Source organism: Vombatus ursinus, unplaced genomic scaffold (assembly GCF_900497805.2).
Source record: "Vombatus ursinus unplaced genomic scaffold, bare-nosed wombat genome assembly UNPS02014872.1, whole genome shotgun sequence".
Taxonomy (NCBI): domain Eukaryota; kingdom Metazoa; phylum Chordata; class Mammalia; order Diprotodontia; family Vombatidae; genus Vombatus; species Vombatus ursinus.
The window spans coordinates 8,955,484-8,976,708 of record NW_020954650.1 but is presented as its reverse complement, the minus strand read 5'-3'; the positions used below and the strand labels follow the sequence as shown (position 1 = coordinate 8,976,708).

The 21,225-nt window shown below is 38.3% G+C and overlaps 1 protein-coding gene across 2 annotated transcripts in view; it reads right to left on the bottom strand.

Annotated features, from left to right (window-relative positions):
- Positions 1–19,871, bottom strand: part of P2RY8 (P2Y receptor family member 8) — a 76,127-nt gene extending 56,256 nt beyond the window's left edge. For both annotated transcript variants that reach the window (XM_027842394.1, XM_027842398.1), the window contains exon 1: positions 19,594–19,871. The gene's annotated coding sequence lies outside the window, so the exon portion shown is untranslated. The remainder of the gene's footprint in view (positions 1–19,593) is intronic.
- Between the last annotated feature and the right edge of the window lie 1,354 nt (positions 19,872–21,225).

Below are 21,225 nucleotides of genomic sequence, written 5' to 3'. Positions count from 1 at the left end.
AGAAGTACTCATCCAGGCTCCTCTTGAAGCTCTCTAGGGATGAGGAATCCATTATCACTCCAAGAAGATCCATTTTACTTTTGAAGAGTCCTAATTGTAAGAAATATTTCCTATTATATTTCCTAGTTATGATTAGGTTTCGGGCAGGGTTTCCAATTTGGAACGTGCTCTAGAATAATGATTTGTGAGTTGATTAGTCATAGGGGTATAGGATCATGGACCTAGACCCAGAAGAGACCTCAAAGGCCATTTTGTCCAACCCCATCATTTTACAGAAGATAAAACTCAGGCCCAGGAATGCCTTAGTCAGTTGAATTCTGATTTGTTTTTTAAAATCACTGGAGAGGCAAGAGCCAGCTCTGAAAGAATCAACGGCAATGTGAGATTTTGTGTCAAAATGAGTGATATAAAAAGTTCAGGGTAGTTCAGAGAAGAAGTGGTTACTGTGGGCTGGAATGGGTAGATAAAACATCATGGGGGAGATAGAACTCATCTTTGTGGGAAAGAGGTGGTTGGACTTGTCTGTGTAACTGAGTGAGGAAGTGCTGGGCATGAGAAGTCAACACCCAGGAAGTAGGCAAGAGCAGAGGAGAGTTACGGAAGCCATCATGCCTTTTATCACTGAGCTAGAGAATGTGAAAGTTGACTGGGGCAGGGAAGTCCTGAAACTGTCCTTGCTGCTAGCTAAGTGAAGATATTTTTGAGAGAGGAAAAGGAGAACACCAGATTGCTCTCGATAAACAAACAAACAAAAAACAAACAAACAAACAAAAAACCCTTTTGCCAAAAACATAGCTATTTTGGCTGTGAATTTCTTTTTCCTGCTTTGAAGGCCCGTGTGTGTGTGTGTGTGTGTGTGTGTGTGTGTGTGTGTGTGTGTGTGTTTGTGAGCCAACATCACCACTTGGGGCAAAGGATTTGGTTTTCTCTCGTCAGAAAAGAAACAATAATTTCAAGAAACCACAAGCCCAACTGTTGAACTAATCAAACACACATTTAAGCAGGTCAAATGTTCTTATTAAAGCTGGATTTTGAAAAAGAGTAGTGATTAGAATTGAACATTGTTTACATAACCGTATTGATGAATGAAGAAGAAACCGGAGAAGCAAACACCAAAGGAGGGAAGCAGAAACAACAACTGAGATTTAAGAATTACGAAATACTTTCCTCCTGGTGAAATGAATTGTATGATCTTCATTATCCTCATTTTAAAACAAAGGATAAATTTGCTTACGGTCACAGAGCTGATAAGTGTTGACGTTGGTGGAACCCAGTCCTTTTGACATGACTGTTCTAGCTACAGTATTCATAACTAATACAGGGAGACACTAAGGTTTTGTTCTGGCCGTGGAATAACACAAATGCCAAGGATGATTTTGTTTTGCTTCTTAATTGACACACACATATGTATATGTGTATACACACAATACACACATATACTAAAGTATAGTAGCATATATACTAAAATGTGTGTATATGTGTATGAGAAATATAGAGGATATATAGAGAGAGTATATACATATAGAAATATAGAGTCTATATCTATCAGAAAGAATGTAGACCGTGATGGAGGAAAGTAACGACTTGCCTTTCTCTGTTTTTGGTGAAGCAATTGGGGTTAAGTGACTTGCCCAGGGTCACACAGCCAGTAAGTGTCAAGTGTCTGGTCTGAGACCAGATTTGAACTCAGGTCCTCCTGACTCTAGGGCAGGTGCTTTATCCACTGCACCACCTAGCTGCCCCCTGACCTTACATTTTTTCAACTACCTTTTAGTATCTGAACCAGCTGAACCAGCTGAACTGGTGCTTAGAGTTCAATTCTCTCTTTTTACACCTGAGCAGCTGAGTTCCAGACAGGGAAAGTAATTTACCCAAGATCACACAATCAATAAATGACAGAGCTAGGATTCCAATTCAGGTCTTATGACTTCAAAACCATGTTACCTCAACTTGTGTTCTTGATCAAATTCATTTGCATGTCAAAGATCACTGGGGGAATAAATTGGGCATCTTAGCCCTAACCTTTACAGAGCTTCTGTGTTAATTTTTTTGGGGGGGCAGAGTTTTCAAAATGGGCTTTAGAGGAATAAAATGTTCATATGAGATTAAATAAGAGTTAGAAGGAATTTTCCATATCACATAGTTGGAATTAGGGGCTCCAAATTTGTGCTGGGCAAAGCAGCTAAAATAACAGTTAAAATAATCATACCCTGGGAGGACTTTGGATGGCCCATGTTTGGCTGTCTTTATCTAGGTAGCTTCAGTTATGTTCTAAAGAACCATCAGTTTATCCTCAGACAAGCAAACAATATTGTTGTCTCCTTACATTATTAATTCAGGTAACTGTACAACAATGACATCAACAGTAGTAACAATAAAAATACTATGTCTACAGGCAAAGAAGACGCTACAATTTTATGATCAGTAAGGCATATTTTTTATTCTTTTATCCTGAACTTAACAAACACCAGATAAAACAAGTATTTCCATAGACATTATAGCCCAAAAGGAATTGGTTGCACCTGAAACTGTGAATCTTTCTTATGAAGAGCTTTAGTAGGGCATGTTTTTGTTGGTTTTTGCTTTTGCTTTTGAACAAATACTGGTGATGGGTTTTTATGAGTCGTCCGCACTCTCTGAACCCAATTCTTTGTCTAACTAATGTTATGTATTTTCAGGTCAGCAGTACCAGGAAAATAATTCAGTTTATAATCAAGGACAAAAGTTTTTTCCCTGCAAAACTAACACACCCATGAAGGGACTGAACCTGTGATTTCAACCCCATGGAGCAGCTGACTAACAGAACTGCTGACAATTGCATCCAGCATGAAATGTCCGCGAGGAAGCTATTCTTTTAACTCCCGTTGTTGTATAAATAGCTGTCTATTTCCTTTTGCTCTACGTACAGGATATAGTTCTTTACTCCCCTCTTCTCATTAGTGTTTCCTCTTAGAGGTTATAGGATTTAGATCTGGAACAGAGCTTAGAGTTCATCTTTCCTACCCTCTCCCCTCATTTTATAGATATAGAGAAGAAGCAGAGTAGCCCAAGATATGAAACTAGTAAAGGTGAGAGCTAAGATTTCAACCCATATTTTCTGGTTTCAAGTCAAATGCTCTTTCCACTATAACAAGTCACTATCTAATCTTGCCCAAATCATGAATTCTTTTCTTCTTCTCTGTAGTTATTTATTTTCCTGTATTTCTGCATGCCCATCTATTTTTTATCTGCCTTGCCCTGTAAATCACTGATTCTCTATAATCAAATCTATAACGTTAAAGTTTATATTTAGATTTTTTTTCTGGCTCTGATCAGAGGGAGTGATTAATCTACTGGAAGAACTTTCAGCAGAATAAAAAGTCATGACTCGAATAAACTAGAATATAGAATAATATATAAAACACATGCCTCAATTCTCCTGAGCTACATTATTTCTCTCTGCTTTTCCTTCTGTCAATATTATTTTGTATTTTGTGCTATAAAAGGACTTAAATGAATATAACCCTGTTTCTGCCCAACAGACCCTGGAATGGTTTTGCAGAGGAACACACCCCTTAGTTGCTTGCTGTGTGTTTGAAGGTCGACATGACTCTTGACTGACTAAGAGAATGCTGAGCACTTTCACGCATACTTGTGCGAGGTATTGCTTGAGTTTGTTGAAAGCTTGGGAACACACATGGAAAGATAATGATCTCACCTGGAAGAAATCCTTTGCATTCTTTAGAACTGTAAACCCTGGATGTTATGGAATGTGACAGATCTGGTTCCCATATGTGTATGTGTCTCAGAGAACTCTAGTACAAAATTAAAAAAAGTCTTTCTCCAAATTGCCTCCCTGAAGGTTTTTTACTCCACATGTACCCAAAGTCTCTCAACAAACTGAAATATATCTCTTACATAGATAATTCGTGTTTCACTCATCCTTTTATCAGCCAACAGTCAGTTATATATCTTTTTGCATAACTTCCTCAGGCTTGTGTGGAAGCAGGGTTATATTCCAAAAGGGTGATGATTAATTTACTCAACCAATTTTTTTCTCCTTTACACTCACACCCTTACACTAACAAAGGGCTTTGTGCCACATGCTCCATGTCCAAGGTATTATGTGTGCAGTGGTCACTGGTTGGGGGACCAGGCAGGTCAGATGAGCTACTTAAAGGATAACAGGGGTATCCAGGAGAAGGACATGTAAACGAGATTGAGAAAGGAAGGGAAGGAGAGGGGAGAAACTGGGAAGGGAAGAGAAAGGGATAGAAGGGGACAGGACTACTGAAGTCTTGAGACGTTAAGTGACAAGGTCACTTGGTGGCTGGGATTCACACATCTAGCTGGCAAGACTATTTGCATGTCAATTTCCTTTATTTTCATAATAATGAACAAGATCACTAAATAGAAAACATAAGCCACTTATCGGTAGGGTAAAACTAAGCTGTCCTAAAATAATATGATTTTTAACAAACCCTACCTGTTCTGCTAAAAAAAAAACTCCAGATCTAGAAGCTGATCATCTATTGATGACTTACAAAGCATTAGTTTGTTTGTTTCAGTACATGTGTAGCTCATGACTTTCTAGAGCCTTTCTAGACTCCAAAAAAGACAACCTTTAGCTTTTAGCAAGAATATCCTGGTGTTATTCTGTCAAGACATCACTTGACTTGAGTAGAATGCTTAGATTATGGTCTTAAAAATTATATCAGCCTTTTGCATTTGACTAAGCTGCCTCAAAGGAGGCAGCTGGTGGATCAGTGGATAGAGCACTGGGCTTGAAGTCAGGAAGATTTGAGTTCAAATCCAGCCTCAGAAACTTACTAGATGTGTGACCCTGGGCAAGTCACTTAACCTCCGTTTGCCTTAATCCACTGGAGAAAGAAATGGTAGACCACTTTGCCAAGAGAACCCCATGCACAACGTGGTCATGAAGAGTCAGATGTGACTGAACAACAAGCTTAAAATGACTAGTCGTACCTTTTACCTTCTAAGGGAAATTCAAGCATCTGATCATCTTTCCTAGTGTGATGTAGACAATCTGGAATTGGAAGTATCTGTCTAGTTGCCTGAAAACTTCTTGAATGGCTAAAATTACTACAGATTCTAGTTTCTTTCCTCCAAAAGAGAGAAAGAAAATAGATACATTTCTGTAGTGTGTGTGTGTATTAGGCCCACAGGCTTATTTTTTTTAAAGGCAATTAGGGTTAAGTGACTTGCCCAGGGTCACAGCTAGTAAGCATCAAGTGTTTGGTCTGAGGCCGGATTTGAACTCAGGTCCTCCTGATTTCAGGGCTGGTGCTCTATTCCCTGCACCACCTAGCTGGCCCAGCTTATTTTCTTTAGGCCTGCCCTGATATTATTTATGTTCTAGGGAGACAGAATTAAAGAATCTTAGAGTTGGAAGGGAGCAGAAAAGTCATCTGGCCCAACCCATGGATGAATGGGGATGCCCTCTACAACAAGAGGCAGTGAGGGGATGCAGCAGAAAGAATGCTGGACCCAGAGTTAGGAAGACTCCAGCTAAAATCCAACCTCAGCTACTCATCTAGTAATAGATGAATGATCCTGGCCAACTCGCTTAACCTCTGTTTCCCTCAATTTCCTCATCTGTAAAACAGTGATCATAACAGCATTTGCTCCCAGGGTTTTTGAGAGGCTTAAACAAGATTGTGTATAAAGTGCTTTATGAATTTTAAAGTGCTAGGTAAATACTATGTATTATCACATAGAGTAATCTTCAGTGAAGGAGGATCCACCATTCTCTGGGGCAGCTCAGACCACTTTTAAAAGGCTCCGATCAGAAGTTTTTCCTAATATAGATCTTAAATCTGCCTCCACAACTACCATGCATTGATTGCCTCTAGTTCTGCCCTCTAGAGTCAAAAAGAACAAATCTAGTCTCTCTACCACAGTCCGAGAGCTAATGTTCATTTGTATGGTTAATGTAGGAGGCAGATTACGGCTATCTGGTGTTATCTATATTTGTTAAGCACTGTTATGATAATAGCTCCAATTGGCCTATGGAGTTCATGTTAAGAGGTCAAAATTCCTAACGCATCATCTTTTATTAACCTATCAAATAGCCAAGTCAAGAAGTATAAAGAATCTTGTCAAAAAAACAAAGAGGAAAGAAAAGTAACAGTCAAAGTACTGGGGACCAGAGTTGTGGAAGAGTATCAGAAGTAAAAGATTTTTTTTTTTTGCAAAAGGAACTATAATCAAGATGATATTGGATCACAAGCATGTTTAAAAGGAGCTGTGGAGATTTTAGATAATGATTAAAATTTGTCCAGTTGTTTTTCAGTCATGTCCAACTCTGCGTGACCCCATTTGGGGTTTTCTTGGCAAAGATACTGGAGTGATTTGTCATTTCCTTCCCCAGCTCATTTTACAGACAGGGAAACTGTGGCAAACAGGGTTGAGTGACTTGCCCAGGGTCACACTGTACGTGTCTGAGGCCAGATTTGAACTCAAGTCTAACTCCAGGCCCTATGCTCTATCTACTATGCCATTTAGTCGCCCATATTAAATCAGTAGGAAAATTCATTTTTAGAATAACAGCTTATGTTTACATAGTACTTGTTAATGGTTACAAAATGCCTTACACATATTAGCTCATTTGAGTTTCTCAGAAACCCTTTAAAGGAATTACTACCAACCTCATTTTGCAGCTCAAGGAACAGGTTCAGAGAAATTAAGTGACTTGCCCAAGGCCACACTCCTAGTAAAGTATTAGAGGTGGGATCCTGAGCAAGCTCTTTCTGACTTCAGTCCTCTATCCATCATGCCATATTGTAATGTTGGCATTTGAATGAAGCATGAATCAAATTATAAGATTGGAGCCCAAGAGCTGGAAGGGAATCTCACAAGAAAAATAATCCACATCTCTCACTTTTTCTATTGATGAGGAAACTGAAGCCCTGGAAAGTAAATAATAACAATAACAACACAATAATAGCATAAGCATAGTTAAAAATGCTTTTTATCATTTTTATCCATGCAACAGCCCGGGGAGGTAGATACTATTATTATTCCCACCTCTATAATAAGGAAACTGAAGTACAAAGAAGTTAATTGTACGGGGTCATACGCCTAGTTAAGTGTCTGAAGCTAGAGTTAAACGCGCATCTTCCTTACTCCCAGCACAGCTCTCTAGCCACTGTGATAACTGACTTGCTCAAAATAACCCAGGAGTAAGTTCCAGAGGTGAGACTTGAACCCAGAACAAGAGTTCTTTCCCTTGTACCATATTGTCTTCTTATCAATCATAAGAGAAGCATTTCTCTTCTTGTTGGTAAATGGTGTATTAACATAATATCTATTATATTTACATAAGTCAAGATTATTATTAATTTGCATGATTGTTTAAAAATTGCAGCCTCTTTAAAAGTCAAAAATAGAACTGTGGATTGCAACAGCAACCATACAGGTTGTACCACTGGGATTTTAACTGGCTTCTTGTGGCTAGTATTTCAGAGGGGCCACTTGCCTTGCTTCCTGTGTGAATGAGTCAAAACCAAAAGGCTTAAATGGCATTGAAAATGAATTGTGTAAAATGGAATTGAAGTGTGTTTTAAAAACCTTATTGAAGATTGCATTCAAAGGGACACCTGTTACTTTTATTAGTTGAATGTAATGAGATCACAAATAGTTATGAAAACCTTCAGGGTGTGGAAAATCATCAAATAAATCCAAACACTAGAATAATTGGTAGAGGAGACCATGATTTGTTTTGAATTATAGAATATTTTTAGGCTGTTAGATGAGTGTATTTACATTAAGTCAGGTCAACAAGTACTTATCAAATGCTTTCTATGTGCTGAACACTGTGCTAAGTGCTGGAGATACAAAGAAAAAAATAGTCCTGCCCCCAAGGAGTTCACAATGTAAGCAACAACTATGTAAAACGTGCAAACAACTATGTAAAACAGACATATTAAGATAAATTGAAGAAAATCTCAGAGGGAGGGCATTAACATTAAGGGCAACTGGTTAAAGTTTCTTGTAGCAGGTGGGATTTGAGATCTGAAGGAAGCCAGGAAAGTCAGGAGACAGAGATGAAAGGAGTAAATTCCAGGTATATAAGACAGGCAGTGAAAATGCACAGTTGGGAGATAAAGTGTGGAGAGAATAAGGTGTAAGAAGACTGGAAAAATGGGAGGGGGCCAGGTTGTGAAGGGTTTTAAAAGCCAAACCTACTCACATGCTGCTGAACAGACCTAGAGAAAGCCATAAGACTGAGCTTACTGAATCTACTACAAATTTATATTATCTAATTTCAACCAGGTCCTCACTTTAGCAAGGCAATCCTTCTATTCTTCCCTAATTGATTCTCCATCCTACTCCCCACTAATACTGTTCCAAACTTTCTCCTATCCCCAAATCTCCTACACCTCTTCCCCCCCCCCCCATTTTCTTCACTGAAAAGCTCAGCTTTGGCTTTACTTGAGAAAATAGAAGCCATTGGCTGTGAGCTCCCTCTTCTGCCCATCTCTATATCTCAAAACTTCTTGATATTATATCTCATTCTTTCCTCCTTCACCCCCAAACTCTCATAAAGAGGTAGCCCTTTTTTCCCAACCAAGGCCAATTATTGTACATGTGCTTTTTGGTCACATCTCTTCTTTTCTTCTCCATTAGATTAGCCCCTCAAACAACCACCCTCCATAATTTTCAATCTCATTCTCCCCCTATCTAATGATTCTTTTCCACTCCCAAGTCTATTCCAAAACTTAAAAAACCCTCCTAAGATACTGCCATCACCTCAAGCTGTTATTCCATATGTGTCCTCTCTTTTGCTTCCACATACCTGGGAAAAAAGTTGTCTACATTGATTGTCTGTGGTTTTTTCCTCTTTTTTTCTTTCCTCTTTCCTCATTTGTCAACTCTTTGCTTTCTAATTCCCAACCTCACTACTCAACTGAAACTTCTCCAAATTTATCAATAACCTTTTAATTACCAAATCTGATGCACTTTTTTCAGTTCTTACTCTTCTTTACCTCTTTGCACTATTTGACACGACTGACTACCTTCTCCTATACTCTCTCCTCTCTGGCTTTTCTTGACCCTGTTCTCTCTTAGTTCTTCTACCTTTTTGACCACCTTTTTAGTCTCCTTTGCTGGTTCATCATCCATATCATAGGCCCTGGCTGCCAGTGTACCTTAAGGCTAGGTTCTGGGCCCTCTTCTCTTCTCTCTGACAAACTTTCATTTGGTGACTTAATGAGCTTAATCATCATCTCAATGCAGATGACTCCCAGATCCATATATCCAGCCTTAGTCTCCTCTCTCCAGTCTTGCATTAGACTGTGCATTAGATATTTTAAACTATATGTCCCATTGATATTTCAAACTTAACCTATCCAAAACAGAACTCATTATCTTTCACCAAAATTTACTTCTCTTCTGAACTTCTCCTTCTGTTGAAGGCATCACCATCCTGCTAGTCTCCTTGATTCACAACGTGAGTGTTATACTCAACTTCTCACTCTCCTTAACTCCCCATGACCAATCAATTTGTGAATTTTGTTTCAACTTTCTCATCTTTTGCATCTGGCCTCTTTTTGAAAACTCCATAGCCATGACCCCAGTTCAGATCCTCATCTTCTCTTGCCCATACTATTACAATAGCACCTTCATTAGTCTCCCTGCCTTAAGTCTCTTCCCACTCTAATGCATCCTTTATACAGTTACCAATCGATGATGAGGAAAATCATCACTGATTTTTCCGAAGTGCAGATCTGGCTATGTCACTGTTACTCAATAAGCTGTAGTGGTGACCTATTGTCTCAAGGAGCAAGTATAAACTCTTCTGTTTGACATTGAAAGCCTTTTGCAACTCTATCAGCTTTACTATATGTAACTCCCCTTCCTTCACTCTGTGGTCCAAGCAAATTTGACAATGCTGTGCTGACACACAACACTAACTTCTGTCTCTATGCCTTCAGGCCAGCTATCTCATGTGCTCAGAATGCTTTCCTTCCTCAACTCCACCTCATAGAATACTTTGTTTCCCTCATGACTCAGTTTGACTGCCACTTTCTATATGAAGGCTTTCCTGATGACTTCAATGGCTAATACTCTCCCTCCCAAAATTACCTTGCAATTATTTAGTATAAGTTCCATAGGTATTATTATATGATTCTGTTGTTCTGTATCTCTTCTTCCTTTCTTGAATAAACTTAAAAATGCAGTCTACATTAGGTGTTTCCACTTCCTTTCCTCTCACTGTCTTTAAAAACATCAGCAATCTGGCTTTTGATATCTCTCATCTACTTATCTTCAATCTCTCCCTGTCTACTGGCTGCTTCTGTACTTCCTAAAAATGTGCCCATGTATTCCCCAACCTGAGAAAATCCTCACTTGATCCATCCATCCCCACTAGCTATTATCCCACATCTCTCCTTCTTGTCTAAACTCCTTGAGAAGGTCTACAACAATAGGTGCCTTCACTTTCTTCTCACTCTCTTCTTAACTCTATATGGTCTGGTTTCCAGTCTCATAATGCAACCAAAATTGCTCTTTTCAAAGTTACCAATGGTCACTTAATTGCTGAATCTAACAGCCTTTTCTCAGTCCTCATTCTTCTTTATCTCTGAAGCATTTGACACTGTTTTTTGAACTTCTCCTCTTAGAGTTTTTGTGATGCTGCTCTCTCTTGGTTCTCTTCCTAACTATCTGACTGCTTCTTCTAATATTCTTTTGTTGGTTCTTCATCTACGTCACATCCATTAACCATGAGTGTCCCCCAAGACTTTGTCCTAGACTTCCTTCTCTTTTCCACTTATACTATCTCACTTGGTCAGATAACTAATTCTCATTAGCTCCCATGAGTTCAATATAGCACTAGTCTTTCTTCTTAGTTGTAATCCTACATTACCAGTTTCATTTTGGACATCTAGAACTGGATGTCCTGTAGATATTTCAATTTCAATGTATCTAAAGCAGAACTCAATAACCCTCTTTCTCAACTACTCTATTGTTATCAAGACCCCACCATCTTTCTGGTCACTCTGGCTTGAAGCTATAGTGTTATCATCAATTCCTCACTCTTACTCACTCTATGTATCCAATACATTGCTAAATCTTGTCATTTCTATTTTTACATCTATGATATGTATATTATATACACATATATACATATATATATATATACATACATACATTTTTCTTCACATACACAGCCACCACTCTAATTCAGTCCCTTCTTCTCACCTCTTGCCTGGACTTTTGAAATAGCCTCCTAGGTGGTCTTCTTATTTCAGGTCTCTCCTCATTCCAATCCATCTTTCACTCAGCTGCCAAAGCCATTTTTCAAAAGCCATGGTTTGACCATGGCACCCCCCCTTCCATACACAATAAATCTCAGTAACCCTTTATTACCTACAGGACCAAATGTTAGATTTGCTGTTATTTAAAACTCTTCATAACCTAGACCCTTCCTACCTTTTCATTCTTCTCATACTTTACTCCCTCCACACACTCTATAATTCAACTACCTTGACCCATTTGCTTCTCCTTGTCTACAATACTCCATCTCCTATCTCTGTGCCTTGTCATTGACCATTCTCCTCATGTACAATGATCTGCCACATCACTATCACCTTTTAGTTCCCTGGGCTTCCTTTGAGTCTCAACTTAAATCCCCCTTGCTGCAAGAGGCTTTTTGCCAATACCTCCAGCTCCTAGTGGCCTCTCCTCTAAGATTAACTTCCTTTTACTCTGTATAGATCTCATATGTACTTAGTTATTTACACATGCTAATTTAAGTAAAGTTATAAATATAGTTATTTACAGCTACTTGAGGAAAGGGACAGGTTTTTCCTTTCTTTGTATCCCCAGCACTTAGGACAAGCTCTGGCACATAGTAAGTATTTAATAAATGTTTTACCTACTGCCTGGTATTATCTTTCTGATAGAATACAAGTTCCTTAAGTGGACAGACTAATTAGTTTTTGTCTTTGTATCCCCAGTGTCTAGCTCAGTGCCTGGAAGATGGTAGGATTTTAACAAATGCTTGGTTTATTTTTAATTAAATTTTATTTTATTTTATTTTGAAAAATAAATGATAAAAATTAAAAAAATAAATCTCTCACTCCCACCTCTCTGCCTATCCATTGAGAAAACAAGAAAAATAAAAGCCTAGTTACAAATAGGTCCAGTTAAGCAAAACATATCTGGCCATGCACTGGCCATGTTAAAAAAAAAAGTCTTTTTGTATACTCAAAGTCCAGCACCTCTCTATCATAATGGGGATAGCATGTTTTATCATGAGTCCTCTGGAATTGTATTGTATCGATCAGAATTCCTAAGTCTTTCAAAGTTGTTTGTCTTTACAATATTATTATTATCACATAAATTGTGCTGATTTTGCTTACTTTGTTTTCAATCAGTTCATGCATGTCTTCCTAGATTTTTCTGAAATCATTCCCTTCATTTCTTACATCACAATATTAACAGATGCATGTTGATTGACTAACTGATTTGCCTCTTTCCTCTCTTTCACCTTTTATATCCAATGACCATATCCCCTGAATTAAGTTCCACATCATTTCTTACATCTGAGCTCTCTTGTCTTTTCTCAGTCACCACCATGGTAAAGGTCCATATTAATACTCACATAGATCACTATAATGGCTTCCTAATAGGAAGGTTTTCTCCCCTTTACTCTCTGCCTACCCTCCACTCTACCCCACCCCACCCCCACTCTCTAGCCCCAAGCCATCCTTCATGCCATTGCATAGATCTGATTACATTAATACCTTGCTCAAAAGATCTTCAGTGGCCAGTGGCTCTTTATGACGGGGTGCTTGGGTGCCTGTGCTTAGATCCCAATTTCTCCCTGGCCTCAGAAACACTATCCCTGAAAGTTTCCCTCCAGCCCAAGTACCCTATCTCTGGCAATAACTCATGAGTGTGCCCAGTGAGGCAAACTATCTCTTTCTATTACAAGAAAAAGCTGACTTCTGTAGAATTTCCCTTGTACTATTTTGTATCAATAGAACTATCAAGTACTGATGCCCACAGTTACCATATACAATGCACAGGTGAAGCTATAGACTTCAACTCCTAAAACTATCTTGTTACAGACATAACAGACCAAAAATATACTGTTTAGTAACCCTCTCTTCCCCACCTTCCTGCGGTTTCCAGTAGTGAATGATGTAGTTGTATGTTATCACCTGATTAGTATAGTTGCATACTTTCCCTATATAAGCTTTAGCATCATTCCTGTTGCAAGTTCCCTAGTCCAGTACTCTCTCTCAGTATGGTGGCTTTCAGCCCCAACCTCTTGCTTCCCCCCTCCTGGCAGGAGTAAAAGTCTCCCTTGGGGAAGGGAGATATCTATTCTGTCTCCCTTCAAGCCACACATGCAACAACAGTCCTCCTTGACACATATGTGGTCCTCTCCACACATGTGGGGCCCACTCTATTACTGTTGTTGTTGTTTTTGTTTGTCCTTCATTCTCAAAGACAATCAATGACATCAGTAACGTGATGTTTTGACTTGAAAGTGAATTGGATTTAAATGAGGCAGGGTTGTGCAAAGTCATCATCAGCCTCACTCTCTCCTCCAGAGTCATTGGTGTCCAGTGGCAAGACATAGGTCAGGATGACTGGCGATGGCTCTGGATGCAGTGGGGAACCTTGGCCTTTTTTAAGCTATTAAAAAGATAGCTATTAAGCTATCTTTCCCAGGTTTCAGTTTGTGTGACATGAATAAGACTAACTAAAACATCTTTTTTCCCCTCTCAATTGTCCATAATTACCTAAAATTAGTGCAGCATGAGAATTGCTAGAGATCTTAAGAGTCCCTCAAAAACACAGTGGAAAGCATGAGTAACCCAAGTACAATAGGCACTGATAAGGTCTAGAGGTTTAGGGCTGCTGAGACCCCGAGATCATGACACGCAGGTCCTGCCCGAAAGAATTCGACCCAAGCTTTTTTTCAGTCAAAGACAAGGTTTATTAGGGATGGGCCATGCAGGCTAGACTCTCAAGGAATCTGAACATTAGTGATGCCCCTAAGAAGGAGCAGGCATGAGGAAATCTCAGCGTTTAAATGGGGGCCAGCATGGATCTTATATACACTCAAATAATTTTGAACGTTCAGAGGAAAGGCTGGGGGAAAGATCCTGAAACTGGGGTGAGTTTAGGGAGAATTCCGATGGGAATTTGAATAGACAATGGGAATAGATAGTGAAAGGAACTAGAGGGAAGAGATTTGAATGGGGTCTGGATAAGATAAAAGGTGGGAAATATAACACGGTCAAAGACTAAGCTTCATTAGGTTTTCAAAGGGAGATAGGGAGAGTCGATAAGGAAAATCCATTGAATGAGGTATAGCCTCAGGTAACCATTTGAGACTAGAGTGAGGTCAAAGAAAGTTTAAGGGTTTTCTAAGGCTTGTAGACAAATGGGACCCAAATTCTTTGTGGGGTGAGAGGCAAAGGTCTGGCTTGGGCCCATACCACATCAGGCACCCACCTAGCTAAGCGACAAAGAAACCAGATAACCTTTGTGTTTGGTTCAAATTTAGCATATTCTTTAACAGAATATCTTTTCAAACACCTTCTAGTATAGTTTCCAAGGGATCCCCTTGTAAGATATGCATTTTCAAAGGTGCACAATTATTGAAGTTGCTCCATCTTCTTAATAGAGATAGTAACTGGCAATTTAGCCAGAAAAGCAGAATATAAGACTGGTTGTAGAATCATCCAAGAAAATGAAGAAAAAGCCTAAGTGTTTGGGCTTTTGCCAATTTTCCTCTGAGTCTAGTAGGAAATGAGAGGTTCCCTCAGACAACATTTCTGAAGTTGTGCAATAAAAGTCCACACTCATCTTCATATTTCAGACCATGATCTCAAACGATCTTTTTTTCAAAAATTAGAGGCAGCTAAGTGGTGTAGTGGATATGGCACTGGATCTGAAATCAAGAAGACCTGAATTCATATCCCACCTCAGACACTTACTACCTATGGGCAAATTACTTGACTTTGGTCTGCCTCAGTTTCCTCAGGCACAAAATGAGGATAATAATAGCAACTTATCTCCCAGGGTTGTTGTGAGGATCAAATGAGATAATATTTGTAAAGCTCTATGAAAACCTTGAAGCACTATATAAATGCTGGCTACTAATATTAGTTGTGGACAAGTCACTCTGTTGCTCTGGGACTCAGTTTCATTTGTCTGTAAAATGGAAGAATTTTACCACTAAGATACTTTTTGGTTCTAAATTATATTTTGATTTGACTTGCCTCAGTTACAATGAGAGATAGGTCAGAACCAAGAGTAGGCTTTAGAGATATTGACTCTCCTAGGCCTAGATTCTTTCCAATATACTATCCTACCATTTCTATAAAGTAGAATGAATATTATTGTTATACAGGTAGTTTTATCATGAATCTCTTAGTGTCCAGGCCCTCACTTAAGTCATACTTTAAGCCAGGCCTGCACAACCAGCATCCTGCAGGTGGCTTATGCGTAGGGCCCCAGGGGTGCTTGCTGTACTCCAAAGAATTTCCTCTGCATACAAAGGATGTTTTCCTTTATGTTTTTCTGGGGCTGCCTGAAATCCTCTGGCATGCTGCAAGTGGCCCAAGGGCTCTAAGTGTTAGGGTGTGTGTGTGGGGTGGGGGGGGGTGCTGCAGGTTGTGCAGTACCTTTCTAGCTTGGTAGGACTTCTCAGACCTTATGCTTACTGACAAGGACTTTTGAGAAATAAGGGCCATTTTCATGCCACAATGAGGTATCCAGGTAAAATTTTAATGAAAGTATAAATAGGCAATAAATAAACATATAGACAGTGGGATAAATTGTTAATAATATAACCAGCTGCCATATTAAACTCAACATCTACCCCTCCATCCATCCATCTATCAATCTATCTATCTATCTATCTATCTATCTGTCTGTCTGTCTGTCTGTCTGTCTATCTGTCTATCTATCTATCTTTCCCTCCTTTTAACAGAATTCAGGCCCTTCCTCTGATTTGTATGTTGACACATCCACAGAATCACCATAAAGGTATATTCCTCAGAATAAGGCAAGTAATCTTTTCAACCCTTTTGATACTCCTTGACAGGGTATAAATTCTCTATACTAGGAATAATCTACCCTTCTTAAGAGTACTCATTGATTTACACAGATCTTCACTGACTCAAGTTTATGCATAATTTGAACACTTAAGCTATATCCTTGGACTTGACCTTTAAAAGACAGGGAAATACAGAGGGAAAGGAGATGGGGGCTTACACACAGACATGGGCTCTAAGAGATGCCTGTGCATCTGTGCAATCATGTGGCCCTTCAGGGTACTATAGGCATAGAGGAATAGGAGTTATATGGACACACAGAAGGAGAGGGGCTTCCATTGCTAGATGAAGATATGAAGGGGAAGATGAATCAACAGAGCAGGAGGTCACAGTGTGGAAGAACAGAACGGACTTGACTCTGAGTCATGTAACTGTGTACATCCTGATGACATTTGGGACTCCCAGGAGTATTGGTTGGCTCTTTAGAAATGCCATGTTCTTTCTTGTCAAAGGGTCACCCTTCTCAGGATAGTATAATGTCTAGAGGACCACGAGTTCTTGGGGAAGCAGAGGTTCTCCAGAGGGAAATAAAGGGTTGCTTGGCTCCCTAACAACTGAAGTACTTTCTCTAATGGTTAGGGTGGTCTGAAATGACCTTGAAGGAACCCACCAGATGAGCTTCACTGTTTATGGTCTTGGGTATTTTGGTGGCTTTTTTATGTTAAATAAGGCCTGGCTTATATCCAATATTTTGTCAGCTTACATCTTACATGGGATCTGAGTGCCATTTTAATGAAATACATGAGCCGTTTCTTTATACTAAGTGAGGACAAAACCAGTTGAATTCTGAAATTCCCAGAGGACAACCTGAGTGAGGGCAAGATAAACCATCAGAAACTGAATTGAAACTGGCAATACTAGAACTGAGGTGCTTAGACAATGGTTGCAACTAGTGCATGATGACCAAACAGCAGCACCCCTGAGAAAGCCCCCATCTAACAGGCCTTTGGCATTTATTTATTGAATTATTCTTTTTTTAGAATCATAGATTGATGGAATGCTCCACTCTTTACCTTTACACATGAGAACACTGAAGCCTAGATATGGGAAGTGCTTTCTGTACAAGACCTCAAAGCTGTAAATCTTTATATCTTTAAATAAACTTCTTAGGCTTCTTTGGTTACCCATAACCAGGAAATCACTTGGTGCTTAGAGTTTTCTTTACATAACAGTGAAAACATCAATATACTGGTTCAGTTGTGTTAGGTTAAACAAAATTAGTCATTCAACATAAAAACCATAACATAGGATTCTCAAACTTATTGAATAGGCTCTGGATTGTGTTCTTTGGTCTACCATGTTTCACTTTTTCATTTCTTTAAGGATAAAATAATAAATATGTCACTTTCAGTCATGTTCAGAGTAGATATCAGGTTAAGAATATTAAAAGTACAAACTACTATATTGCCACCTACTTCTTCCTCCTGATTTCTCCACCCAGCTCTTTATTCTTAGATAGCAGACCCCAGATTTATGGCAAATGCCATGTAAATAATTCAGGCTTTGGGATAAACATATACTCCTTACAGAGTTCTAGAATTTAATTGCCTTTCTATCATGCACTACTATATACAAGCAGATTGATTCTTTTATGAAGGCAAACTAGGCCATCTTTTGCCTCAATTCTTACCTAGCCTTAATTATTAAATGGGTATTGCCACAGACAAACTGAGACCTGGGAAAGACCTTGGTTTAAAAGACCAATGTCTCCCACTGCATCCAGGGTCATTGGCAGTCTTCTTGATCTATGTCTTGACGCTGGACTCCGATAACTCTGGAGGAGAAAGTGAGGTTGATGACTTTGTGCAGCCCTGCTTCACTTAAATCCAATTCACTTGCAAGTCAAGACATCACCTTTCTGATGTCACTTGTCTTTTTTGAGAATGAAGGATGAATAACAACTATATCCAAGCAGCACTTTTTATATATAAAACTTTTGAGAGAATAATATAACAGCAAACATGTACAATTTAAAGTTTGGAAAGCCCTTTTTCTATATACAGTGCCCCCAAAATCTTAGTGCAGTGTTAAGCTTTAATAGATAAAAATGTCATTAAGACTTTGGGGATGTCCTGTATTATTCTATTTGATCCTCACAATAACTCTGTCATATAAGTATGACACGTATTACCACCCTCATTCTACATATAAAAAACCTGAGACTCAGAGAAGTTAAATAATAGAATTAATAAATGTCAGAGGTGGAATTAAAATTCCAACTTTCCCCTGACTCCAGGTCCAATGCTCTTCCTACAACATAAGAACACTGAGCTGACTTTTAAGAGGAACTCATATTTGTATAGCCTTTAAACTTCTAAACCAGAAGTTAGATCAAGAATGACAATCAAAATAAAGAACTGGAGAAGGATTTCTTTCATTTGTTTAAAAAAAATAGTAAAACTTGTCAACAGTCATTTAGTGAATATTTTTTGAACATTACAGTAAGGGCTCAGTTGAAATAGGGTTTTTGACCAGCTGACATGATATCTACAGAAGTCTGCTTTGATGGCTCTTGGAATTATATCTCACCTCTCAGCATAGAGGAGGAGGGCTTTAATTACAGAATGAAGCATATATATGTGTGTGTGTGTGTGTGTGTGTGTGTAGCTGACATATATAATATATTCAAATATGTGTGTCAGATTTGTTTTGCTTAAATTTATTTCTTTGTTAAAGATTGTGTTGAAGGAATAGGGATGGACAATAGGGAAGACAGAGATTTTTTTTTAAGATCATTGCTAAAACATTTCTAAAAAAAAAAGAAACTTTACATACCTCTAACTACTTGAAGACTTATATTAAAAAAAGATATACATTAAAAATCAACAACAATATAGAAAAACAAAAACATGATTCTGGAAAAATAGAAGTCATAAGAGTTCTGTTTCAACAACCCAAGACGGACCCAAATCCATGCACGTAGTTCCTTTTTTATATTATAAATTGTAAAACTAGGACCTCAGTTACCTGTGCTGTGTGCCTATTTGGATCCTTTTGGAATCCTACAACTGATAAAGGGACATACATGACACAGATTTCTAAACAAAGCTATTACAGGGAGTTTTGGTCTCAGATTAGATATCACTGAGGTGAGATGCTTGTGTCTTCTTTCCAACCTTTGTTTAAATTTTGTTCACTTCATTTGTTTCTCTTCAGAGAATGTGTACAGCTTATACCTGGCTTCAGGTGGACCAGTTTATTAAAAACAATAAAGAAATGTGCCTAGTGACTTAGTGACAACTCAGAGACCATTGCAAAATCCTTAGCTAAATTATTTATCAATTCCAATGCTTTGACACTTTTGGTAATTTTGAGGTCCCTTTTAATGCACCCCTAAATAAAGACTGAACTTTCCCCTTCATATACCATTTCTCTAATCTACTTCTTCTATCACCTCTTCCAAACACAACTCCCCTACTTCCACACATGCAGAACTACTCATACAAATTATGGGCAATCCTTAACATCCCCAATTAATGATGTAAAAAAAATGAAAACTCAATCTGCTTACCTTCGTCTTAACATGGAGCTTCTTTAAACTCAGAAAACATTGACAGTTGCTTATTCCTCAAAACACTTTACCCAGGAAATGACCTTGTAAGAGTCAACTGTTTGAAGAGTCTCTTAATTTGACACTACTGTAGTCTTCATTTCAGAAAATGTGGTGTGCCTCATTTTCCATGAAGTCTTTCTAATATTTCAAGTTGATGAGCATGAATCACATTAATCCAGTTGATTTCATATTTCATAAAAAGTATTACTTTCAACCCTAGAGCAGAATACCATGACTGGTACTGATATACAGACAGAGAAGAGACTATTTTTGAAATTTCCTGTTTAACTCTATGCTGACAATTACATAGGGCCAAGTTCATCAGAGCAAAACGTGTTCAGAGTTGATGACATGCAACTTGCTTCTCTTTTGTAAGCACACTTCCTCTCTGCACTGAATTGTTCAAATCATATCTTGGATAGCTTTAGGCTGTCCAAAATTATCTGAAGCAGTTTGGGCAAAATAGGTTTCTGTACCCTTTCTTATCTGAGTAAGGAAAGCCCCTGTAATGAGGTGTGGAAGGACTCATTTCCCTAAATTTAGACTGTTGTGAACCCAAATTGAACTTTGTGTTAGGCAGAACGTGAATTCCTGGGTTTTTCATTTTTAAATCATTTTTTTCCTGTTTAGAATTCTAAACTCGTCCACATTGCAACATCCTTTGATTATATGAGAGAAACATGACATCTAATTTGTGATACAGAAAAAAATGTGCAAATTGCAAACTAATTCTTTTAAAATTTTTTCCTCAATAACACGCAATTTTTTTAAACATTCATTTAAAAAATTTTTCAGTTCCAAATTCTCTCCCTCTATAGACTATATGTGTGCAGTCATGCAAAACATTTCCAGATTAGCCATATTGCAAAAGAAAATGCGGACAAGAAAAACCCAAGAAAATAAAGAAAGTTTAAAAAAAAGTATGCTTCAATTCAGATTCTATCAGTTCCTTAACAGGGGTGGATAGCATATTTCGTTGTAAGTCCTTTGGAATTGTTTTGGATGAATGTATTGCTGAGAAGAGCTAAGTCATTCTCAATTGATCATTGTAATTGCTGTTACTATTTACAATGTTCTGGTTCTGCTCATTTCACTTTGCATCAGTTCATGCAAGTCTTCCCAGGTTTTTCCAAAAAAATTTTGCTTGTCATTTCTCATAGCAGAATAGTATTCCATCAGATTCATATATCATAACTTGTGTAGCCATTCTCCTAACTGATGAGCATTCCCTCAATTTCCAATTCTTTGCCACCACAAAAAGAACTGCAATTTTTTTTTGTGTATATAAGTCTTTTTCCTTATATCTCTTTGGGATACAGATCTAGCAGGGGTACTTCTGGGTCAAAAGGTATGCACAGTTTTATATCCTTTTGGCCATGGTTCCAAATTGCTCTCCAGAATGGTTAGACCAGTTCACAATTCTACCAACAGTGCATTATAGTGTCCCTATTTTCCTACATCCTCTCAAACATTTGTCATTTTCCTTTTCCATCATATTAGCAAATCTGATAGGTGTGAAGTGATACCTCAGAGCTGTTTTAATTTGTGTTTCTCTAGTCAATAGTAATTTATAACATTTTTTCACATGAC